Genomic DNA, 23,410 nt, shown 5'->3' with positions numbered 1-23,410 from the left:
CCTCCAAAGGTAAGCAGTCCAGTGCCCTAACATCAGTCCAAAGTAAGTAAGGTATAGTGTTTCATAGACTAGGGAAAGAAATGCTGTGGTCTGGAAACTTCAGGAGGAAGATGGGAAGAAAACCAGTGAGTAGGAAGGGTGACAGTTAGGCATTCCTTGCTGCCCAAGTGACAAGCAGATGTACTCAATTCTTTCTGCTGTTTAAACCCTCCTGGATTCCCTAGTAACAAGACCGCCCCTCCCCTCACTGAATCCTCTCTGGTGTGCCAATCCTTCTTATGGCCATTAGTGGCAAATACATCTAGCACCTGCTGCAGATGTCACACACTGACAAGGCCCCCAATTTGTCACTGAGGCCTGGGAGAATTAAGCTCTCTCAACCTGACTTCTGTAGCTGTCCAGGCCTTTTGGTACCCATACTACTGATAATATTGAAAAAGGTTTTCCTATTTTGTATTGCAAAAATCTAGTCAACCTAACTCCAAAAGAGACAGAATATAATGTAGAAATTGGTTTGAAACGGATTGTTCTTTCAGATTGTAAACATTCACTCATGGTTACAATTTGGCATTCCAGTGTAGGTCTGAGTCTGTTATTGTACAACATTTTAATCACAGTTACTGTTTAATACAAATTATTGTTTATATACCTTTTGAATTCTGGGAATGAATAAAAGCAGAAGTTGGTAAGATTGTTTCTGTTGTTGCCCATTTGGTCTGACTGAGTGGCTAATCAATATTTAGAGCATTCCAGGTTTGTTTCCATTAGGAGGAGAAATTGATTATAGGAGTCAGGTATATTCCTTGATGCAATCCTGTTTATTTACAAAGAATCTACAGAGTCCTGCTTTCCTGCACACAGAGGAAACAAACAACTGCAGGCAGTTTCCTTGCTCAAAAATCCCCAAGCCTGCCTTTCCAGTGCATTCCATGTCCAAGGAGCTGTGTCTCTCTGCTCCCTGTCAGGACCACATTCACAACTGCTTTTTTTCTTTTCTGATGGTTTTCTTTTTGCTTTCTATGGGTTTTCTCCTGGCTTCTTGCCTCTTTTACACACACAGCTTGCCAAACAATCCCTTACTCCTGGTGTCTGCAATCAGGGAACCCCTGAGCCCACACATCTTGGCGTTGGATGAGGCCTTGCCACATGATCCATTACCTTGGGCAATATCTTCTATTATTTACAACTATCTCACTACATTAAGGGGATTAATTGCTCCTGCTATTTAGCCTGAAACAAAAGTACACACCCACCAGTTTTGACCAGTTTTGTGACCTCTAGAGAACAAAGGCCTGCTTGATGGCAGCCATTAACATCTTACAACATAACACTATGGGCTTGTCTTGTGCTGCTGTAGTTCTTTAGTGAAGACACTACTACACTAATGGGATACCTTCTTCTGTTAGCCTAGTTAATCCACCTCCCCGAAAGGTAGTAGCTATGTCGGCAGGAAAGCTCTCTGGGCAACATAGAGCTATCTACACAGTGGATGAGGTCAATATAAGTATGTTGCTCAGGGGTGTGGATTTTTCACACCCCTAAGTGACGTAGTTATACCAATATAGGTCTATAGGGTAGACCTGGCCTGTGTTTAAAAAAAAATCTTGTAGGTACAGAACCTTGTGAATTCTCAATTCTCTACAAAAAATACTAAGCACTTCTCAGCAAAGATTTCATAACAAAAATCTTTAATTCTTTAAATGTGCTTGTTTGCTCACTTACTAATTCACTAAGTGAACAATCTATAACTGCTCTCCCAAATCAAGTTAGCTTGATTTTACTGGAATTTGTTTATGAAGCAAAGTGTTTTTTTAGCTTTGAAAATTTCATAATTTTATAAAGCACATAATTGTGAAATATAGAATCATAGAAATGTAGGGCTTGAAGAGACCTCAAGAGATTATCTAATCCAGCCCCCTGCACTGAGTGGGGCTGGACCACATATATCCAACCATCCCTGACACATGTTTGTTTAGACTATCTTTAAAAATCTCCGTTGACAGGGATTCCACAACCTCCCTCAACCAGATACAATAGCAGCTACTCTTATGTAGAGCTGGGTGAATTCTTTTTGGCAAATAGTAAATTCACAGAAAATACCTTTACTGAGGAAGCAAAACTATTTGCAAATTTGGGTAGAATTCAGTGCATAGTTTTGGCCGAAAACAAACAAACAAAAAAATTGGAAATGGTACCACGTTTCATTTCAACATTTCAGAAAGAAAACATTTTGAAACAAATGAAATGAACAAAATGTTTCAACTTTTTGTTTAGCAATGGCCTTTCATTTTGAAATTTAGCTAATAACAGCGTTCAACCTAAGCTTTCTCCCCAGGTGTGACTGCTTCTAACGTTTCTCCTTCCGGGTTGCTTAGTCCACACCTCAGTTCTCTCTGTCTCAGATTCAAAGTGCCTCTGTGTAGTGAGTTACTCCAGCCCCCCTTATATCTTGGGTGGAGTTAAGCAAGCCCCCACCTCAAAGAGCAGGTCATTTAGACTCAGTATCTAAGAACATAGGAATGGCCATACTGTGTCAGACCAAAGGTCCATCCAGCCCAGTATCCTGTCTACCGACAGTGGCCAATGCCAGGTGCCCCAGAGGGAGTGAACCTAACAGGTAATGATCAAATGATCTCTCTCCTGCCATCCAGCTCTACCTTCTGACAAACAGAGGCTAGGGACACCATTCCTTACCCATCCTGGCTAATAGCCATTAATTGACTTAACCTCCATGAATTTATCCAGTTCTCTTTTAAACCCTGTTATAGTCCTAGCCTTCACAACCTCCTCGAGCAAGGAGTTCCACAGGTTGACTGTGCGCTGAGTGAAGAAGAATTTCCTTTTATTTGTTTTAAACCTGCTACCTATTAATTTCATTTGGTGGCCCCTAGTTCTTATATTATGGGAACACGTAAATAACTTTTCCTTATTCATTTTCTCCACACCACTCATGATTTTATATACCTCTATCACAGGGGTCTCAAACTCAAATGACCACAAGGGCCACATAAGGACTAGTACACTGGCCCGAGGGCCGCACCACTGACCACCCAGCTGCTGCCCCGCCGCCACTCCACCCTTTCCGTAAGGCCCCGCCCCAGCCCCACCTCTTCCCACCCCTTCTCTGCCCCCATTCCAACCCCTTCCTTGAAATCCCCACCCCAACTCTGCCCCCTCCCTGCCCCCAGAGGGTGCAGGAGGGGTGCAGGGTACATCAGGGGGCTCAGAGCAGGGGGTCAGGGTGCAGGGTGAAGCAGGGGGTCGGGGTGCAGGAGGGGTGTGGGGTGTGTCAGGGGGCTCAGGGCAGGGGGTTGGGGTGCAGGAGGTTGCAGCAGGGGGCTTAGGGCAGGGGGTTGGGGTGCAGGAGGAGTGTGGGGTGCAGCAGGGGGCTCAGAGCAGGGGGTTCGGCTGCAGGAGGGGTTTGGGTGGCGGGTCTGGCCCGGCGCGCACCAGGGGCAGATCAGGCTCCCTGTCTGCCTGCCCTGCTGCCGCGGCGCTCCGTGAAGCAGCCGGGACCTGCGGGGGTGGGAGGCCACAGGGGTCTGTGTGTTGCCCTGGCCGCTCCTCTAGGTACCTCCCCCAAAGTGGGGAACCGCGGCCAATGGGAGCTTCGGGGGAGGTACCTGGAGGAGCAGCCAGGGCAACACACAGACCCCTGTGGCACCCCCTCCCGCCCCAGGTCCTAGCTGCTTCCCGGAGTGGCGCGGGGGCAGGGCAGGCAGGTAGGCAGGGAAGGAGCTTGCCCTGCTCTCAGTGCGCACTGGGCCGAAGCCGCTCTAGGTAAATGCTGGGGGGGTGAGAGGGGGGCCGCAGGGAGCTGGCGGGCCGCAGAAAATAACCCCGCGGGCCGCGTGTTTGAGACGCCTGCTCTATCATATCCTCCCTTAGTCTCCTCTTTTCCAAGATGAAAAATCCTAGCCTCTTTAATCTCTCCTCATATGAGACCCGTTCCAAACCCCTAATCATTTTCGTTGCCCTTTTCTGAACCTTTTCTAATGCCAGTATATCTTTTTTGAGATGAGGGGACTACATCTGTATGCAGTATTCAAGATGTGGGCATACCATGGATTTATATAAGGGCAATAAGATATTCTCTGTCTTATTCTCTATCTCTTTTTTAATGATTCCTAACATCCCGTTTGCTTTTTTGACTGCCGCTGCACACTGCATGGACATCTTCAGAGAACTATCCATGATGACTCCAAGATCTTTCTCCTGATTAGTGGTAGCTAAATTCATCCCCATCATATTGTATGTATAGTTGGGGTTATTTTTTCCAATGTGCATTACTTTACATTTATCCACATTAAATTTTTTTTGCCATTTTGTTGCCCAATCACTTAGTTTTGTGAGATCTCTTTGAAGTTCCTCACAGTCTGCTTTGGTCTTAACTATCTTGAGCAGTTTAGTATCATCTGCAAACTTTGCCACCTCACTGTTTACCCCTTTCTCCAGATCATTTATGAATAAGTTGAATAGGACTGGTCCTAGGACTGACCCTTGGGGAACACCACTAGTTACTCCTCTCCACTCTGAAAATTTACCATTTATTCCTACCCTTTGTTCCCTGTCTTTTAACCAGTTCTCAATCCATGAAAGGATCTTCCCTCTTATTCCATGGCAACTTAATTTACTTAAGAGCCTTTGGTGAGGGACCTTGTCATAGGCTTTCTGGAAATCTAAGTATACTATGTCCACATGTTTGTTGACCCCCGCAAAGAACTCTAATAGATTAGTAAGACATGATCTCCCTTTACAGAAACCATGTTGACTTTTGCACAACAATTTATGTTCTTCTATGTGTCTGACAATTTTATTCTTTACTATTGTTTCAACTAATTTGCGCGCTACTGACGTTAGACTTACTGGTCTGTAATTGCCAGGATCACCTCTAGAGCCGCTCTTAAATATTGGCAGTACATTAGCTATCTTCCAGTCCTTGGGTACAGTAGCTGATTTAAAGGACAGGTTACAAACCATAGTTAATAGTTCCACAATTTCACATTTGAGTTCTTTCAGAACTCTTGGGTGAATGCCATCTGGTCACGGTGACTTGTTACTGTTAAGTTTCTCAATTAATTCCAAAACCTCCTCTAGTGACACTTCAATCTGTGACAATTCCTCAGATTTGTCGCCTACAAAAAACGGCTCAGGTTTGGGAATCTCCCTAACATCCTCAGCCGTGAAGACTGAAGCAAAGAATTCATTTAGTTTCTCTGCGATGACTTTATCGTCTTTAAGTGTTTCTTTTAAAAAAAGAAAAGGAGTACTTGTGGCACCTTAGAGACTAACCAATTTATTAGAGCATAAGCTTTCGTGAGCTACAGCTCACTTCCTCAGATGCATATCGTGGAAACTGCAGCAGGCTTTATATATACACAGAGAATATGAAACAATACCTACTCCCACCCCACTGTCCTGCTGGTAATAGCTTATCTAAAGTGATCATCAGGTGGGCCATTTCCAGCACAAATCCAGGTTTTCTCACTCTCCACCCACCCCCCCACAAATTCACTCTCCTGCTGGTGATAGCCCATCCAAAGTGACAACTCTTTACACAATGTGCATGACAATCAAGTTGGGCTATTTCCTGCACAAATCCAGGTTTTCTCACATCCCCCCCACCCCCATACACACACAAATTCACTCTCCTGCTGGTAATAGCTCATCCAAACTGACCACTCTTCAAGTTTAAATCCAAGTTAAACCAGAACATCTGGGGGGGGGGGGGTAGGAAAAAACAAGAGGAAACAGGCTACCTTGCATAATGACTTAGCCACTCCCAGTCTCTATTTAAGCCTAAATTAATAGTATCCAATTTGCAAATGAATTCCAATTCAGCAGTTTCTCGCTGGAGTCTGGATTTGAAGTTTTTTTGTTTTAAGATAGCGACCTTCATGTCTGTGATTGCGTGACCAGAGAGATTGAAGGGTTCTCCGACTGGTTTATGAATGTTATAATTCTTGACATCTGATTTGTGTCCATTTATTCTTTTACGTAGAGACTGTCCAGTTTGACCAATGTATATGGCAGAGGGGCATTGCTGGCACATGATGGCATATATCACATTGGTGGATGTGCAGGTGAACGAGCCTCTGATAGTGTGGCTGATGTTATTAGGCCCTGTGATGGTGTCCCCTGGATGGGCTATCACCAGCAGGAGAGTGAATTTGTGTGGGGGGGTGGAGAGTGAGAAAACCTGGATTTGTGCTGGAAATGGCCCACCTGATGATCACTTTAGATAAGCTATTACCAGCAGGACAGTGGGGTGGGAGTAGGTATTGTTTCATATTCTCTGTGTATATATAAAGCCTGCTGCAGTTTCCACGATATGCATCTGAGGAAGTGAGCTGTAGCTCACGAAAGCTTATGCTCTAATAAATTGGTTAGTCTCTAAGGTGCCACAAGTACTCCTTTTCTTTTTGCGAATACAGACTAACACGGCTGTTACTCTGAAAAGTGTTTCTTTTGTATCTCGATTGTCCAGGGGCCCCACTAGTTGTTTAGCAGGCTTCCTGCTTCTGATGTACTTAAAAAACATTTTGTTATTACATGTTGAGTTTTTGGCTAGCTGTTCTTCAAACTACTTTTTGGCTTTTCTTATTACATTTTTACATTTAATTTGACAGTGTTTATGGTCCTTCCTACTTACCTCACTAGGATTTGACTTCCACTTTTTAAAAGATGCCTTTTTATCTCTCACTGCTTCTTTTACATGGTTGTTATGCCACGGTGGCTCTTTTTTAGTTCTTTTACTGTGTTTTTTAATTTGGGGTATACATTTATGTTGAGCCTTTATTATGGTGTCTTTGAAAAGTGTCCATGCAGCTTGCAGGGATTTCACTCTAGTCACTGTGCCTTTTAATTTCTGTTTAACTAACCTCCTCATTTTTGCATAGTTTTCCTTTCTGAAATTAAATGCCACAGCACTGGGCTGTTGAGGTGTTCTTCCCACCCCAGCAATGCTAAATGTTATTATATTATGGTCACTATTTCCAAGCGGTCCTGTTATAGTTACCTCTTGGACCAGATCCTGCGCTCCACTCAGGACTAGATCGAGAGTTGCCTCTCCCCTTGTGGATTCCTGTATCAGCTGCTCCAAGAAGCAGTCATTTAAAGTATTGAGAAATTTTGTCTCTGCATTTTGTCCTGAAGTGACGTGTATCCAGTCAATGTGGGGATAATTGAAATTCCCCACTATTATTGAGTTCTTTATTTTCATAGCCTCTCTAATCTCCCTTAGCATTTCATCGTCACTATCACTGTCCTGGTCAGGTAGTTGATAATAGATCCCTACTGTTATATTCTTATTAGAGCATGGAATTACTATCCATAGAGATTCTATGGAACATGTGGATTCATTTAAGATTTTTATTTCATTTGATTCTACATTTTCTTTCACATATTGTGTCACACCCCTCCCGCACAACCTGTTCTGTCCTTCCGATATATTTTGTACCCCAGAATGATTGTGTCCCATTGATTGTCCTCACTCCACCAGGTTTCTGTGATGCCTATTATATCAATATCCCCCTTTAACACGAGGCACTCTAGTTCACCCATCTTATTATTTAGACTTCTAGCAAGTGTACAAGCACTTTAAAAACTTGTAACTGTTTATTTGTCTGCCCTAATTTGTGTCAAATTCTTTATATGAATGTTTCTCGTCTGATCTGGCCCATTTTTTATCCTCTTCCATCCTCTCCTCCTGACTAAAACCTAGAGAATTTCTATCAATAGACTCTCCTCTAAGAGAAATCTCTGTCCGATCCATGTGCGCCTCTGCAGCAATCAACTTTCCCCCATCTCTTAGTTTAAAAACTGCTCTGCAACCTTTTTAATGTTAAGTGCCAGCAGTCTGGATCCACTTTGGTTTAGGTGGAGGCCATCCTTCCTGTATAGGCTTCCCCTATCCCAAAAGTTTCCTCAGTTCCTAATAAATCTAAACTCCTCCTCTCTACACCATTGTCTCTTCCACGCATTGAGACTCTGAAGCTCTGCCTGCCTACCTGGCCCTGCGCGTGGAATTGGAAGCATTTCTGAGAATGCCACCATAGAGATCCTGGATTTCAGTCTCTTTCCTAGCAGCCTAAATTTGGTCTCCAGGACGTCTCTCCTACCCTTCCCTATGTCATTGGTACCTACATGTACCACAACCACTGGCTCCTGCCCAGCACTACTCATACGTCTATCTAGGTGCCTCGAGAGATCCGCCTTGAACCAAATGGCCCATGGAGAAAACTGTGCTCAGCCCAGTTAATTCCATCTGGGATAGTTATTTAAAAATTTAACTCCCAGAATCAAACTAGATCCAGTCAATTTCTTTCTCAAACTAGAAAAAATTTCAAAGAAAAGATATATAACATCACAGTAAGTTATTAGCATCAGTGTATGTGTAATACTACCCCCTGGTGGAATTTGGCAGAGCTTTTTGATGCAAAAGCAGCCCACTTCACTATCTGTTGAGAAATTCTGTTTTAACTAACTGAAAAATAAGATTCTGTACTTTGGTGCTATTGATTTTGAGAACTCTGATGCTGTAGGTATTGTGTGTGATTAACTACAATAACCACAAGTTGTCATGGATTTCTGAGGAATTCTTTCAGGAAATGAGGGCATGTTGTTTGATCGAGATCATATTTATTGCTTTGCACATTTTTGCAAATGTTCTGTTGCCGTAATTCTAAGTGTTATCGTGTGGTGAACAATTATTTCAGACACTGTACATTTAACAGATGCCTAAGGGCTCATCTATGTGGGAAAGTTTTACCAGTTATACTAATATAGTTATACCTGTATAACTCCTCACCTCCGGTGTGGACACTCTTATTTCAGTATAAGTGTGGCTTTTTTTGGTTTAGTTTAAGCCTTTTGCCAAGTAACATAAACTGAACTGAAAAAGGCACTCTTAGTCTAATACTGGAATAAGTGTGTCTGCATTAGAGGTTATACTGATGTATCGATTTAAATTCAAACCTTATGTTATATTGAAAAATGTTCCCATATAAACAAGGCCTTAGTTTGCTGCTCACTTCTTTTTTTATTCCTTCTATTTTTTTCAGAAATTTTAGTTTTACTCTGCAGGTATGATACCTTCTTGAGATTAATGCCACAACGCAGTCTGGTCTTTATAAGAGAATCTGTCAGTTCTCTGAAATCCTAAATTTAATTTAAAGTTTAAGCTATGTTAAATAGTAATTTATTGCCTCACCTTTAATTAGATACAAGTGATAAAACTGATCCCTTTTATATATTTGTTTTTGGGATACACAATTCATCATATTTCTGAAAAACAACACTCTGATTATTTCTCCCATCCTCTTCCCAAAAATGAAGGTGTTATAAACCTCCAATGCTGCTTCTTTCTCTATATCCAGAAACAACGATGTCAAACATCAGTGGCTTTCCCCCCCCCAAGTTCTGTAAGCATGAAATAAATTAGAAATCTCTGAACTTCCTACATTGCTCAACAACACTTCTAGGAGCTTTAACTTTGAAGTTTGTTTGTTTGCCATTTTGTTTGAATTATAATCCCTAGTCTAACACAAGATTATATTCTGATGAGGCAACCATCTTGAGTCCTTTATAATAAAGGGCAAGTATTTGAATTACACAACCAGTAAAGTAATATTGTTACCATGAGAGCACCAAACTTGTACTCATTTAATAGAATATTGCTTTAGGATACTTACTATAGCTACTAATTTATTGCCATACTAGTATTTAAGCAGGCAATCGTGGCAGCGGAGAGTCACACTTCCCCACAGAGACGCCCGTACCCTCTCCCTCACGCAGAATGTGCAGCGCCAGCGTATTCGGCTTTGTGAATACAGCCCCTGCCTAAGGAGACAGCAGCGCAAGCTGGGTGTGCGGGAGCCAACCTGCTCTTACCTGCTGTCATGGGTGGTGGGTGAAGCTGCCGCTTGGGGAGGCTAGCTCCCCAGCCGACCTCTTCTGCCTGTGGCCCTGCCCATACTTCACCCCTGCCCCGCCCAAGGCCCCGCCCCCCCACTCTGCCCAGGTTCTGCCCTCTCCCCACTGTCTCCCTCCTCTCTTCCCTCCCCTTCTCTGCTCACCCCCTTCCAGCCAAATCCCTGAACCCAAATGAAGCAAATGACATTTGAAAAAAACACTCTTCTGCAATTTCTTTTGAAAGAAAATGGAGCATGTTTTCCACTGCATGCCAGATGGTGAAGACTGGACATGCAGGAGGTACCTAATTAAAAGCACTACATTTGGGAATAAAAAATGTCAGTCACAGGTTTTTTTATATACCCTGAAGTTTGTCAGAGATTTATTTGCAAAAACTTGTTAGTAAGGGCAAGTCAGCTGTCCTGCTGAATACAACATTAAATATTATGGAATACATGATGCAGCTCTTCTCTATTTTACATTTTCTTAATCAGTATTTTTAAGCTGATTTTATATTTTAAATGTACTCCGCCTTCATAAAGTAATCATTCCAGATTACTACATATTTAACTCACCGAAACAAAGACATTATTTTAAATTAATCAGTCACAGAGGTTTAGTGTGTTCATATCAATGTTCATTGCTTTTAGAAAAAGGGAACACTAATTTACTTTGTGTGATCTCAATAACAATAGACAGGTTTATAAAATTTTGCCAACTTTAAAAAATATGTTTCTAAAGATTTTAGGCATAACGAAGGATTCTATATCTTACTAAGGTACTGATTTTGCTGGAGGGTGCTCTTAAAACTAGTTCATCAAATAGTCAGAAGTAAAGAAAGGGAAACTCATTTGTCCAGCGATCTGGCAGGAAAGGGGTGTTGTCCCTTTAAGGGCTCTCTTCAACAGGGGCGTGAAGGGAGAAAGGGATGGACAGAAAGACTTTGGAAGCAAGTTTTTTGGACTAAAGTCATTAAAATTAAAATGTGTATTTTAGATAAGGGTGGTCTTTTGAAGGATTTATTTAAAAAACTATGTGTCTGAAGATCCAAGCATTTAAGGCTAAAGATGAATGCTCAGCTTGTGCATCTAAAAATCTATGCAAGGATTTTTTAGAGATGTGATTTTATAATCTTCAGCAACACACTAATGAAATATTTTTAAAGCAAATTTTAAACTAAGGTCCTGTAAATTAACATGTTCTGAGTAAATATTACAGTAATGCACAACTGTTTTTGTCAGTAAATTCAGATTCTGACAGTATATACCTGGGGGTTGGCAAATGCCTGTTAAATGGCTTCATTACCACTGAATGATTCTTTTAACAGTTTAAATGTTGTGCTAATAGGTCTGGCAGGCTGGAAGACTTTTTCACTTTTAAGGTACTAGATCCCCTCCAGAGGAAGACTCACCAGGCTGCAGCAGCTAGCTGTGGGAGCCTGTAGGAAGGGTCAGAACAGGGATAGGAAGAGGTGGGGAAGGGTGGACACTAAGACCCAGGGGTGCCCCAAATTTTCGGATGCCCTAAACAGCTAGGTTTCAGTGTAACAGCCATGTTAGTCTGTATTCGCAAAAAAAAAAAAAAAAAAAAAAAAAAAAAAGGAGTACTTGTGGCACCTTAGAGACTAACCAATTTATTTGAGCATAAGCTTTCGTGAGCTACAGCTCACTTCATGCATCCAATGAAGTGAGCTGTAGCTCACGAAAGCTTATGCTCAAATAAATTGGTTAGTCTCTAAGGTGCCACAAGTACTCCTTTTCTTTTTGCTAAACAGCTAGGTATGCTGCTTATGCCTAAGGATGGCCCTGGAATCTTCTTTACATGGAATGTTGCAATAATGATCCACAAGTGACTGCACAATGTAATGCAATTACAGCCTTATACTGAAAGTTTGAAATACTGCATTTTGTTGTTAGATTGATATTGCTTTAAATTATTACCTTTGTTATTTGTATTTCACTAGGGCTTATGGACACTGGGAGAAGCATTTAAACACCAGTTTATAAACTGAAATCGTGAGCAAAATGTATCCCTGATTTTACACTAGAGATGACTGGTCCACAAGGGCCTCCTGTGGGCAGCCAATAGCAGATTTAAGCACTTTTAATGAGATTCTGGACTGAAAACCAAGGGTATTAACACCACAAACTCCAGTGGGTAGCTGATAGCAAAGTCTAGGTTTATTATACTTGTGTGAATCTGTTTCCCTTGGTACACTTTGAGTACTCTGAAGGTGTTTGGTAGTTACTTTCCACAGTCTGATTTCTTCATTTTCTGGTGATGCCGATGCTATAATGTGTTGTCTGTCAGATGAAATTTACAGGCACATTAACTTGCTAGATGGGAACAGTGAGCTACAAGGATTTCCTGAGGAGAAACTTCCATGAGCGGTGTATGAGATTTCTCATTTTTCTTTTGGCTGAGTGATGTTTGCACAAATCTATTAATTTCATTATTACCTCAATTCAATCTTATAAAACTAAACTTCACTGGATCCTGTGTAACCCTTTTCCCTGAACTCCAAAGAAGCATCTGTGCTCTTTAACTAACCAACCAACAGAAAAAAGCAGACAGCTTAAGACTTCTTGTTAGACTCTCCTGATGCCTGCTATTGTCTTACTAGTCAGCTTTAAAAAAAGCTTCTCATAAACAGGGTGTGGCTTTCTTCTCAGAGTTCAATTAATTAATAACTACTTATGTGATCAGAAGAATGCCCATTTTCAGTACTCACTCCTGCCATACTTTTTATTCAAGTCAATAGGAATTTTGTTTAAGGGCCTGTAGAATTGGGTTCTGAATCCAAAAGGAGGACAGGTTACTTATAGGTCCCACAGTCCATTGTGTGATCACGTGTCAGAAGAGGTTGTGATAGAACCAGCTCCCGGGAAGTGGCCACAGAGTCCAGCCTGTCCGAGGAGAGCCAAGAGAAAAGCTGTTGCTGTTGTAGCACAGGCAGCCAATCCGAGCAGTGGAAATTGGGCTCCAAGGTTCTTTAAGCAGACCATCAGAGGGTGTGGATAGCTTAGCTGTCTGGGGAGGGAGAGGTAGAATTGCTGACTTTGGGAGAGGGAGAATGAAAAGAAGTCTATAAACTTTCCTTAGAAAGGGGAAGGCTTAAGTGGTTGCAGAAGTGGCTGAGTATCTAAAGAAAAAGAAAGGGTAAGGACAACTGAAGAGGCACAATTGAAAGAAGGGAGGCTGAAAGCCTGTAGCTTAACATCTGTTGGTGGATGTTTAGCCCCACTGTCCATGCACAACTCCATGACAGACAATCCAATTTTGCATTTTAAAATACCGGTCACCTTAGTATTGTTAATATTAGCTGATGAACAACAGCCACATTCCACCCCAAAGATGGCTGCATTCCAGTACTGGGTGGTGTTTGTAAGGTGCTGCAGTATCCTTAGAGATTATAGGTGCATGTAAATGTAAGAAACTATATTTAATAACCTATCTGGGAAATTATCATTACCAGAAATAATATATACTAACAGGTTTCAGAGTAACAGCCGTGTTAGTCTGTATTCGCAAAAAGAAAAGGAGTACTTGTGGCACCTTAGAGACTAACCAGTTTATTAGAGCATGAGCTTTCGTGAGCTACAGCTCACTTCATCGGATGCATACCGTGGAAACTGCAGCAGACTTTATATATACACAGAGAATATGAAACAATACCTCCTCCCACCCCACTCTCCTGCTGGTAATAGCTTATCGGAGAGTGGGGTGGGAGGAGGTATTGTTTCATATTCTCTGTGTATATATAAAGTCTGCTGCAGTTTCCACGGTATGCATCCAATGAAGTGAGCTGTAGCTCACGAAAGCTCATGCTCTAATAAATTGGTTAGTCTCTAAGGTGCCACAAGTACTCCTTTTCTTTTTGCGAATATATACTAAGTGAGCTATTTAGGTGGTGTTTTAGATTGTTAAAATGTTTTGAAACCAGCTCTAAGGGGAAAAAATTTCAATATATATTTTTATAAATTAAAATGTTCAAGCAATAAGTCTTTTATGTGGTCTGATATCTTCTGGAATGTTGTTAACTGCATTGTTATCTTGTAATTCCATTTTGATTCCATTTTAAAGGAATACAATGATTTTCTGAATAGATTTAACCTTGCATTTGGCAAATCCTTTTGCTTTGTTAGAAGAAAGAGAGCCTCGGCCCAGCCAAATCTGCATTTTTGCTGGTTCATAGTTGCCCTAAGGTACTGAGGAGTCGTCATTATTCAGCAAATGGAGATGGGTGAGCTAGTTAGGATAATAGAAAAGCTGACAAACATTTGTTTATTCAGTAGAAGTAGGGTGACCAGATAATATGTGTAAAAAATCAGGACACGGGGGTGGGGGGTAATAGATGCCTATATAAGAAAAAGCCCCCAAAATCGGGACTGTCCCTATAAAATCGGGACATCTGGTCACCCTATGTAGAAACAAACATAAAGTGAACCTTTAAGTTTTTTTTTAAGACGAGCCTTTTCCTTTTTTATGCACCTCTGCATTTCCTACTTCCAGGATATTACAGAAAGACTATTCACATGGCATCTCATGGCAGGGGTTTATTTTCATGAGATTTCCAGTTCAAAACTATAGACTAAAAGAGTTTGGATAAGCATCCAAACTTCTGGATAATTATTCAAACCAAACCTTTAAGGTTCTCCCACACTTTTTACTACCAGTAGCTATGATATTCCCATGCTGACTATGGGGGAAAAACAAATATCAGCAAAAGTACATTTATATTGATTTATCTTCCCTCTTGTTTTCAAATTCAGTAAAGACTTACTACTAATATAGCATTACATAAAGATTTCCAGGAGCTACCAGGGATAATAAGACTGGGTCTCATTGTATGCTGTCTGTCAAATTGTACTCACCTTACAATAGAAAGCAGAGGCCGATTTAAGGGTTGGCGCATGGTCAGCAAATACGCAGCATGGGGTAGGGTGACCAGACAGTAAGCGTGAAAAATCGGGGCAGGGGGTGGGAGTGGGGGGTAATAGGAGCCTATAAGAAAGCCTCAAATATCGGGACTGTCTCTAAAATCGGGACATCTGGTCACCCTAGCATGGGGCCCGATAGTCACATCACCGTAGGCTTTTTTAAAAAAAATAAAAAAATAAAATTATAGGCCTAAACAAAAGTGGAATCTTACCCGATTGTGTATTTCCAATTATTGGAGCCTCTCACTACAGTGACACTTTTCCTTGGCAAATTGTCCTATGATGATGTCCAGTTCCAACATTGCTGTCTCATCTTTCTCAATTACAAGCAGAGCAAGGTCACTCAGCTATGTTTGTGAGAGCGTTGAATGCATGTAGTTTTTGACACACCTTAGTATGCTCATTGTTCACTTGGCACTAGCCACTCTAGTTGGTATGGTGAGAAAAAGTCAGCACAACATTTCCATTTCTGTTAAAAAATCATGAAGAGAACTTGACACTCTGAAATTCAAATAGCTCTGGACAAAATCAAGTGACAAAATCAAGTGACAAAATGAACACCTCTGTTTCCTTTGTAAAATAATATACTTATTGAAAGACATAATCTTGTGAACCCCAAATATAAACAAAAATATAAGTATTTTACCATGGGTTTAAGAACTTCCTCCTTTGACTCTTCTAAATATATATGTTGAAATTGCCTGGGATGGAGGAAACCAGATAGAGTAGCTAGCTCTTGAAATCCCTCACACTGAGATTTTAGTTCCTCAATCATATTGTTTAAGACTTCAAAATATTTCCTTTGATAATCATCTTTTGTTTCTAACATAGAATCATGTGGAAATTCATCATCCATGCAGCATATACATCTCTTCATGTGGCTTGGATAGATTGCATTTTCAAAACCCATTGTTTCCCACCTGTTCTCAGATGCTTTTATAATTTCCTCATATTTTTCTTCAGATCTAAGTTTGCTGAACTCATTCACTATGCTCTCAAGTGTCCAGAGGACTTGGAACAGGTCACTTTTCTTTGACTGAAGGATTCCATAGGCTGCAGCCATGATAACTAAGATCCTATGCCACCATACCAGATTAAGGTAAAACATCTAAGCCATCAAGGACAGGTTGCTTTTTACTCTATGTATGTCCTCATTACTCCTGCATTCAGCTGCAGTTTCATCTTCTAGGCATTCAAATATACTCTGAAAATTTACTATTGTTCCCTCAGTGGCTTTCATTCACGCTGCCCATCTAATAGGATTGCCAACCCTCCAGGATTGGCCTGGAGTCTCCCAGAATTGGCATTAATCTCCCAGTGACTATTGAAAGCAATCCGGAAAATTTTAATAGTATATTTTAAGAAAATGACATTACATCATGTTGGAAAAAAAATCTCCCAGAATAGTTTAAATCAGAGTGGGCAACCCTACCATCTAGTCTTGAAGCATACCTTTAGATGTAAAGGTCTTCTTCGTTCTTCAGAAGCCTGTTCAATTTCACCCGCTGCATCAATCCTGTCAACTTCTTCAAGGCCTTGAAGTACATCATCAAGTTCCTCTTCCCTTTGCAAAACTGTACTCTCTTGAGAAAGAGTTTGAAGATAAAGATCATCTTTGGACATAATCATTAGTTTTTCCCATTGATGGTTAGAGTCTGTGAAATATTTATGTATTTCCTGCAAAGCACTGAAGAAAACCATCAGGTCTGAACTGACCTTATTTTCAGCAGCATGCACCAAAATTAGGTTAATTTGATGTGCTGGGCAATGGATGTATAGGGTGCATACACTTTGTCTCCCATGCCTGAATGATATTCTGTCATTTTTAGTTACAGTCCTTCATGAGTTCCAGCCATAACACTGCCCCCATCATATCCCTGTCCAGACATGAATTTGGGGTCAATCCATAATTGCAGGATAAAACGTTAGTTAACTTGTCACACAGGAATGCAGCATCTGCCTCAATTACTGCCCAAAGCTTACAAAATGCTATTTTATATCTACTTTTCCTTTTATATGATGCATATTAACAAAGTGAAAATTGCCATTTGATCAGCATGGCTAATATCCATAATTGCATCTTCAATTACAGTAAAAAACTTAGTTGCTGTGCAGCTATTAATGCCCCTCCTGGTTTCTGATGCTAAAAGATTTATAAGTTCATCAGTAATTGTCTTGCTCAAGTATTTGATTCTCTTGGTGTCACCAATATGTTGAGCAAATGTTGTATTATATCTGGCAAGTAGCTTACTGATGCTCAAGCAAATACCATAATTGTTGGTCTCCAGAATTTCATGGTGGCCATGGAAGGGGAGACCTAAACTAGCTAAAGTTTTGACTGTGTCAAACAATATTTGTAAGACTTCTTGCCATTTCCTAATATTTTCAAATGCTTGTTTATCAAAACATACATTGATACTATGGCTCTTCGCAAATTGTAGAGCTGCCACATGTGGCTGCACATGTTGTTTGCGCCTTCTATGAACAGATGTTGACTTTAGCATAATCTTCCAATCACTGTTAACCATGTTGATTTTCGAGTTTCTGTATCCCCGAACAGTCAACAAATGTGACAGTACGCATAAACTGAAAGATATGAGTATGCTAAGCCACTTGACATGCAAATCTTCATGTGGTACATTTTCCATTCTGTAAAATGAAGATGAAAAATGAAAGTTTGTAGAAAAAGGAAACAGTCCATTTGGCCTATCACTTTCAGAGCTGCCAGGGACCAAGCTGTACAAGCATACACAGTTGCTCATGTGATAAAATTGAATCCTGAAAGTGACTTTTATCATATGGGAATGCCAAACCCATTCCAGCGGGAAGACTGCTTTGATTCGCTTCATTGTTGACCTGCTCATGGACAGGGCCTTTGGTTTTGTTCCTTTCAAGTTCATCTACAGGACCTTTGGAAACAAACTACATTTCCCAACAGTAGCCTCTTCAGCACCGGAGAATTCCCAATGGCTATGACTGCTGTAGGATGGGTAGGAAACTTCTATTACTACCAGCCACTGCTGTGCATGCTCAAATGCTGTGGGACTTTGCAAAGGCATTGCAGGACTGTGAGTGTGGGTCCCCTGTGACCCCTATAAAAATGGTGTTAGACACATGCAACCCATGCAATTGCATCAGCGTGCAGGCAGCGAAAGGTCCTCTTGCCATGGTGACTGACTCAGTTACTTGTGAGGATGGGGCCCCAAAATTGAGTGAGGGGGCAGGGAGGAGATGGCAGTGGCAGAGAAATAGCTGGTGCAGCTGCTCAGGGGCCTATGCTCTGAGAGGGCCCCTGCAAACTGAGGGCTGCTCAGCCACACAATATATGCCTGGTGCAGGCTACTGCCATTGTCTGTGGCCTGCTAGAACCTCTAGGGTGAGCAGTGCATTGGTCCACTGCCCACATTAGAATTTGCCTGGGAAGTGGGCCTCCAAAATGGTGGATCTTCCATGAATTCTGATTAGTGGGACTGCCAATGACAGAGCCTTCCCTCCCATTGGCAGGGCAAATTCATATGGGACAGCAGGAACTGGCTTGCAGCTCTTCGTAGAGGCTCTGACGGTAACTTTGGTGGCAGCAGCAGTGGTAATTTGTGACTCTGGCTCCAATGACAGCAGTTCTGGCTTTGGTGGAAGCAGTGGTGAGGACTCTAATGGTAGCAGCACTGGTGCAGGGCCCAAGACAGGGAAAGCGGACAGCACAGCATGGGTAGAGAGGCAGGGATGAGTATGGGAGGTGGGGGAAGTGAGAGTTTATTTGAATTTGGGACATGTCATGTCATGTGGGGGACCACAATAAAAACTTGCACCAGGGCCCATTATTTTGTTCCTCTATCACCAGCAGATGGGAGAAGGAGATGGGGGGCGGTATTGGGGGGCCTGTTAGCATTTGCTGATTTTGCTGGCTGTTAAATCTGCCACTGAGAAAGTCCACTGTGGAGTTGCCCAATGTGGAGAGGCTTCTGCATATTTAAGCATAAGCCACACATCAGTGGGTGTGATCATAGCGATAAGGTTGAAAGGAGCCAACAAGAGTGTGGAGTGGGCTAGAAAAGCTGTTTAGGAAAGGAAAATAGGAGGCAAGGCGGTACATACACACACACAACGTTAGTGTATTTATTTCATTATGCTATATTTTTAAGACAGGTTTGGTACTCCAGATATGTGCAAGCTGTTATGCAAATATCTGAAGATCCATACTTGTGTTTGTGAAATATAGTGAAATAAGCATTACTTCAATGTTTGATCAATTCACTTCTCTCACCCCTTCCATTTGTCTAAAAAAACAAACAAAGAAAAAGATTCTGAATGTAAAAATGTATGCTCTTGGAACATTAGATTTGACCGTTTAAATTCACAAAAGTCAGGGTGCTTGAAATAATATCTCAACTACATGCATGCAAACATACACACATATCGTCTATACAGACAAATTCAGAATATAGAGTTATACAAACTATTGCACGTGCACAAGAGTGCTCAGTTACAGTTGCTGCAGCAAAAGTAACTTTTGAGTTTCTTGAACTTTGTACATTTAAATTCTCAGCCATAACAATCTATTAACATTATTTCTTGCACTAAATATTAAATTGATTTAAAGTTTTCAGCCTTATAAATGATTCATACATACTCCTTGCAATGTCAAAAACATCGAACAGTAACAGGATATAAACTGGTGAAAAAACAAAATTCTCAGTATTCTCACTGTGTACTATCCACCTGTACAAATACATGGTGGGGAACATTTCCTGCTTTTCTAATGGGCAGTATGTTACTTTTTCAAGGTAAGACATTGCATAATAGCACTGTTGAAAAGCAGAACATTTGATCATCCTGTTAAAGGACAGAAGAAAACAGTGGCTTGCTGAAAAATAAAGTTAAATAATTGATTCACCCAAAGGAGGAATTCAGATGCATACAGGTGTTTGGTTTCCCAGCAAAGCTTCTGATCTTTTACAGCTGATAGTTTACATCTTCAGAAATATTTAAAACCTTTTGATTTTCATTTCAGAATAGTTTATCTCCCAAACTACAAATCCTACTTTTTATTTTTAATGCATTGGTCGATGGTAGCTCCTTTCAAAAGCAGGAAACTGGATCTGCTGGTGTTATAACTGGTATCAAATAGGATACAACAACAGAAGTGAAAGCATTCAAATTTATTTAACTACTTTAAAATAATGGATTGGTTTTTATAAACTAATATTATAAACACCAGGGCAATCTTTCTCCCATTGAAGTGGGCAATTTTGCCATGCCCTCTATTGGTAGCCAAAGCTGGGCTTTACTTAAGTAAACAAGGAACAGAAGGATACATTTTGATTAGGAACTGCCAAGTTGTGCTGGCTGTATCCGAGTGATCATGTCAGATTTAAGATCACTCTATAACGGCCTGATTTTGCAAACTGATGTTTGGGTATGGATCCTTAGAATGGAATTCCAGTGATTTCACTTGGATTCAGAGTAGGGATCTGTGTGTCTGGATTTGTTTCCAGATCAGACCCTTTATTGTTAATTTGGCCTTTCTGCTCAACCTTTCTATTCCAAAAATACTGAGAATAAATCATCAAAAAAGTAAGGCATCCCAGTCACCACTAATCAAACAAGAAGATCCTATTATCTCACATGCTTAATCTATCAATCTAATTTTCCATTAGGGTTCTAGAGATGAGCTGGAATTTCAAACTGTCTTGCTGACTGCATGCCTTCTATTATAATCACATACAAAAAACTACATTAAAAGAACATTCATGTTGCAAAACAAGCACACAAAGGTTAGAAAATGCAAGAACTAAGGCTGTCCAGGCAACCTTAATTTGGCTCCCTTATGCATATGCTACTCCTGAGGGACTTCTGCACCAACCCCCCCCCAATTCTGCGCACAATATTTTCAAATTCTGCAAAATTCTGCATATTTTATTTGTCAAAATAACATGATATAATCACACCAGTTTCAATGATTTTCAGTCATTTATTTCAAAATACCTGTCAGCAAGTATGTCTGTAACAATACAGACAACAAAAAAGATCCAGGAAATGTTTATTGACAAATAGATTCTTTACTAGGCATATTAATACATAACTCAGAGTAATAATTCATTTAAACTACAATACAGAACTGTATGTCCCAGAAGCAGTGCAAAGGCTTAGGAGAGTCAGGGGTAAAGGAGGAGCTGAGGGAGAGGGAAGTAATTGCTGTGAAGAAGCCTGGGTATGAACTAGGAGGGTCGTTGGGTATGGGTGGGAAAAGTATGTAACAGGATTTTTTGGGAGGCTGGGGAGGGATTGTTAAGGAGCTTCCCGCATGCAGACCCTGGCTGACCCCTAGCCTCTCCCATTCAGTCAGGCACATCTGCCCCTGTCCCCATCTGGCCCTGCACCCGTTCCCCTGTCCCCATGTGTCTCAGTGCCCCCATTGAGCCACCCCCTGTCCCTATGTGGCTCTGCACCCCCCTGTCCCTTTCTGTCTCTGTGCCCTCACTCAGCGACCCCCTGTCCCTATGTGGTCCTGCACCCCATCCCCCATCCCCCATCCCCATGTGGCCCTGCATCTTCCTCCCCCTGTAGCCTTGCGCCTCCACTCCCATTCAGCCCCTAACCCAGTCTGTCCTCCCCCACTAGCCCTTATGAGCCCCTGTCTGACCCCCCCCCCCCAGCAGCCCCATACTATCTCCCTGTAGCCCCTGTCTCCTGACCTGGCCTAACAGGCACTGTGAGGAAGGCAGGCCCTTTTTCTTCTCCAGCTACTGCTCTGTTCTATTGCCACAGTGCCCTCTGATGGGGAAAAGGCAGAACTGCAGCAACTTTCCAGACAAAGTTATTTTCTGCTGAGGCTGCTCTGTTCTAGCACCATGCCCTCAGGTGGGCAAAAAGCGGAACTGCAGCAACTTTTCCAGCAGACGCTTTGTTTCTGTGCAAAAAATCAAAAATATGCATGGCTCATTAATTAGGCAAATGCACAGTGGCACAGAATTCCCCCAGGAGTAATATGCATTATGATTTAGTCTTTAATTACGTGATCACATACTATATTTTCCTCAGGACTCCTGCCTCATTCTGTGCACAGGAAGGATGATGCTCACTGAATGAACAGCTTTATTTTCTGCACACCATTTGAACTCTGCTTTTAAATACTGAATTATTGATAACCTCATGGGCTTTTCTATGGTGTTCATCACTGTAGCTTCTAAGTGCTTCACAAACATTAGTGAATTTATCTTCACAACACCCCATGAGATCAAGGAGTATTGTTATGCCCATTTTAGAGATGGGAAGCTGAGAAATAAAAGCATTAGTGTCAAAAGTGTATTTTAATTTTGGGTGCCTAATTTGAGATGCTTATGGCCTGATTTTTCAGGCAATGGTATTGGTTCACAGCACAGCTCTCATTGACTTCAGTTGCAGCTCTGAGTGCACAACACTTCTGCAAATCAGATCCTAGTTGCCTCAACTTGGGCACTCAGAAAATGAAGAACACACAGTTGATGGCTATCTATTAAAAGTCTGGATTTAGTGACTTGCCCAGCATCACACAGAAAGACAGAGAAATATTAATCTTATTGTACAAGGCACTGGTAAGACCTCATTTGGACTACTGTGTACAATTCTGGCAATCTATGTTCAAGAAAGATGGATTTAAACTGGAATAGGTGCAGAGAAGAGCTACTAGGATGATCAGGGGAATGGAGGGTTTATCCTGGAGAGGAGATTAGAAGAATTTGGCTTGTTTAGCTGATCAAAAAGTAAGATGGTGGGGGGAGAGGGATCTGCTTGCTCTCCATAAATACGTTATGGGGGGAAATATCAGGAAGAGTGAAGAGCTATTTAAGCTAAAGGACAATGTTGACACAATAATAAATGGATATAAATTGGCAATAAACAAATACCAGTGGGAAATTAGAAGATGGTTTCTAAACAAGGGTGTGGTTCTGGAACAGCCTCCCAATAGGAGTTGTGGGGGCAAATAAGTTAATTAGTTTTAAGAGAGAGCTGGACAAATTTATGAGTGCAATTGTATTACACGGTTGTTTGTGGTGGTAGTGGGCAGGGCTCAACAGCCTTGGGGCTCACTTTAAGTTTATGTCCTATGTTCCTAAACCTCATGCTTCAGGGTTTCAGCTGGTCACAGGCAGGGGTCAGGAAGGGATCCCCCCCCAATGTATTCTGGGAGAGGTTTTTCTCTCTTTCCACTTGAGCATTAGGAGATGGCCATAGCTGGAGATGGGACATTAGGGAGGGGTCAGGGCTCTGGGGTGGCACTAAGAATTCTCTCTCTGAGGTGCATGGCTGGTTGGTTTTTGCTCACATGCTCAGGATCTAACTGATTGCCATATGGGGATCAGGAAGGAATTTCCCTCAAGGTCAGATTGGCAGTGGCCTTGGGATTTTTTTGCCTTCCTCTTTATCATGCAGGTGCAAGTCAGTTGTCAGAATTATCTGGGTATATCTCATTTAACCATTTCCCTGCCATTGCAAGGGATTTAGGCACCGGTACTTCTTGGTCCCTCCTATTCTCTGCCTATGACACATAACAGTCTAGTCTCCTGTGGGTTGTAGTA

At 41.6% G+C, this 23,410-nt stretch overlaps 1 protein-coding gene across 1 annotated transcript in view; it reads left to right on the top strand.

Annotated features, from left to right (window-relative positions):
* CACNA1C (calcium voltage-gated channel subunit alpha1 C) overlaps positions 1–23,410 on the top strand; it is a 704,670-nt gene that overhangs the window by 26,193 nt on the left and 655,067 nt on the right. The gene's annotated exons all lie outside the window — the stretch shown is intronic.

Source organism: Lepidochelys kempii, chromosome 1 (assembly GCF_965140265.1).
Source record: "Lepidochelys kempii isolate rLepKem1 chromosome 1, rLepKem1.hap2, whole genome shotgun sequence".
Lineage (NCBI taxonomy): Eukaryota > Metazoa > Chordata > Testudines > Cheloniidae > Lepidochelys > Lepidochelys kempii.
Note: the sequence above shows the minus strand (reverse complement) of the source record. Positions and strands in the feature narration are given on the sequence as shown.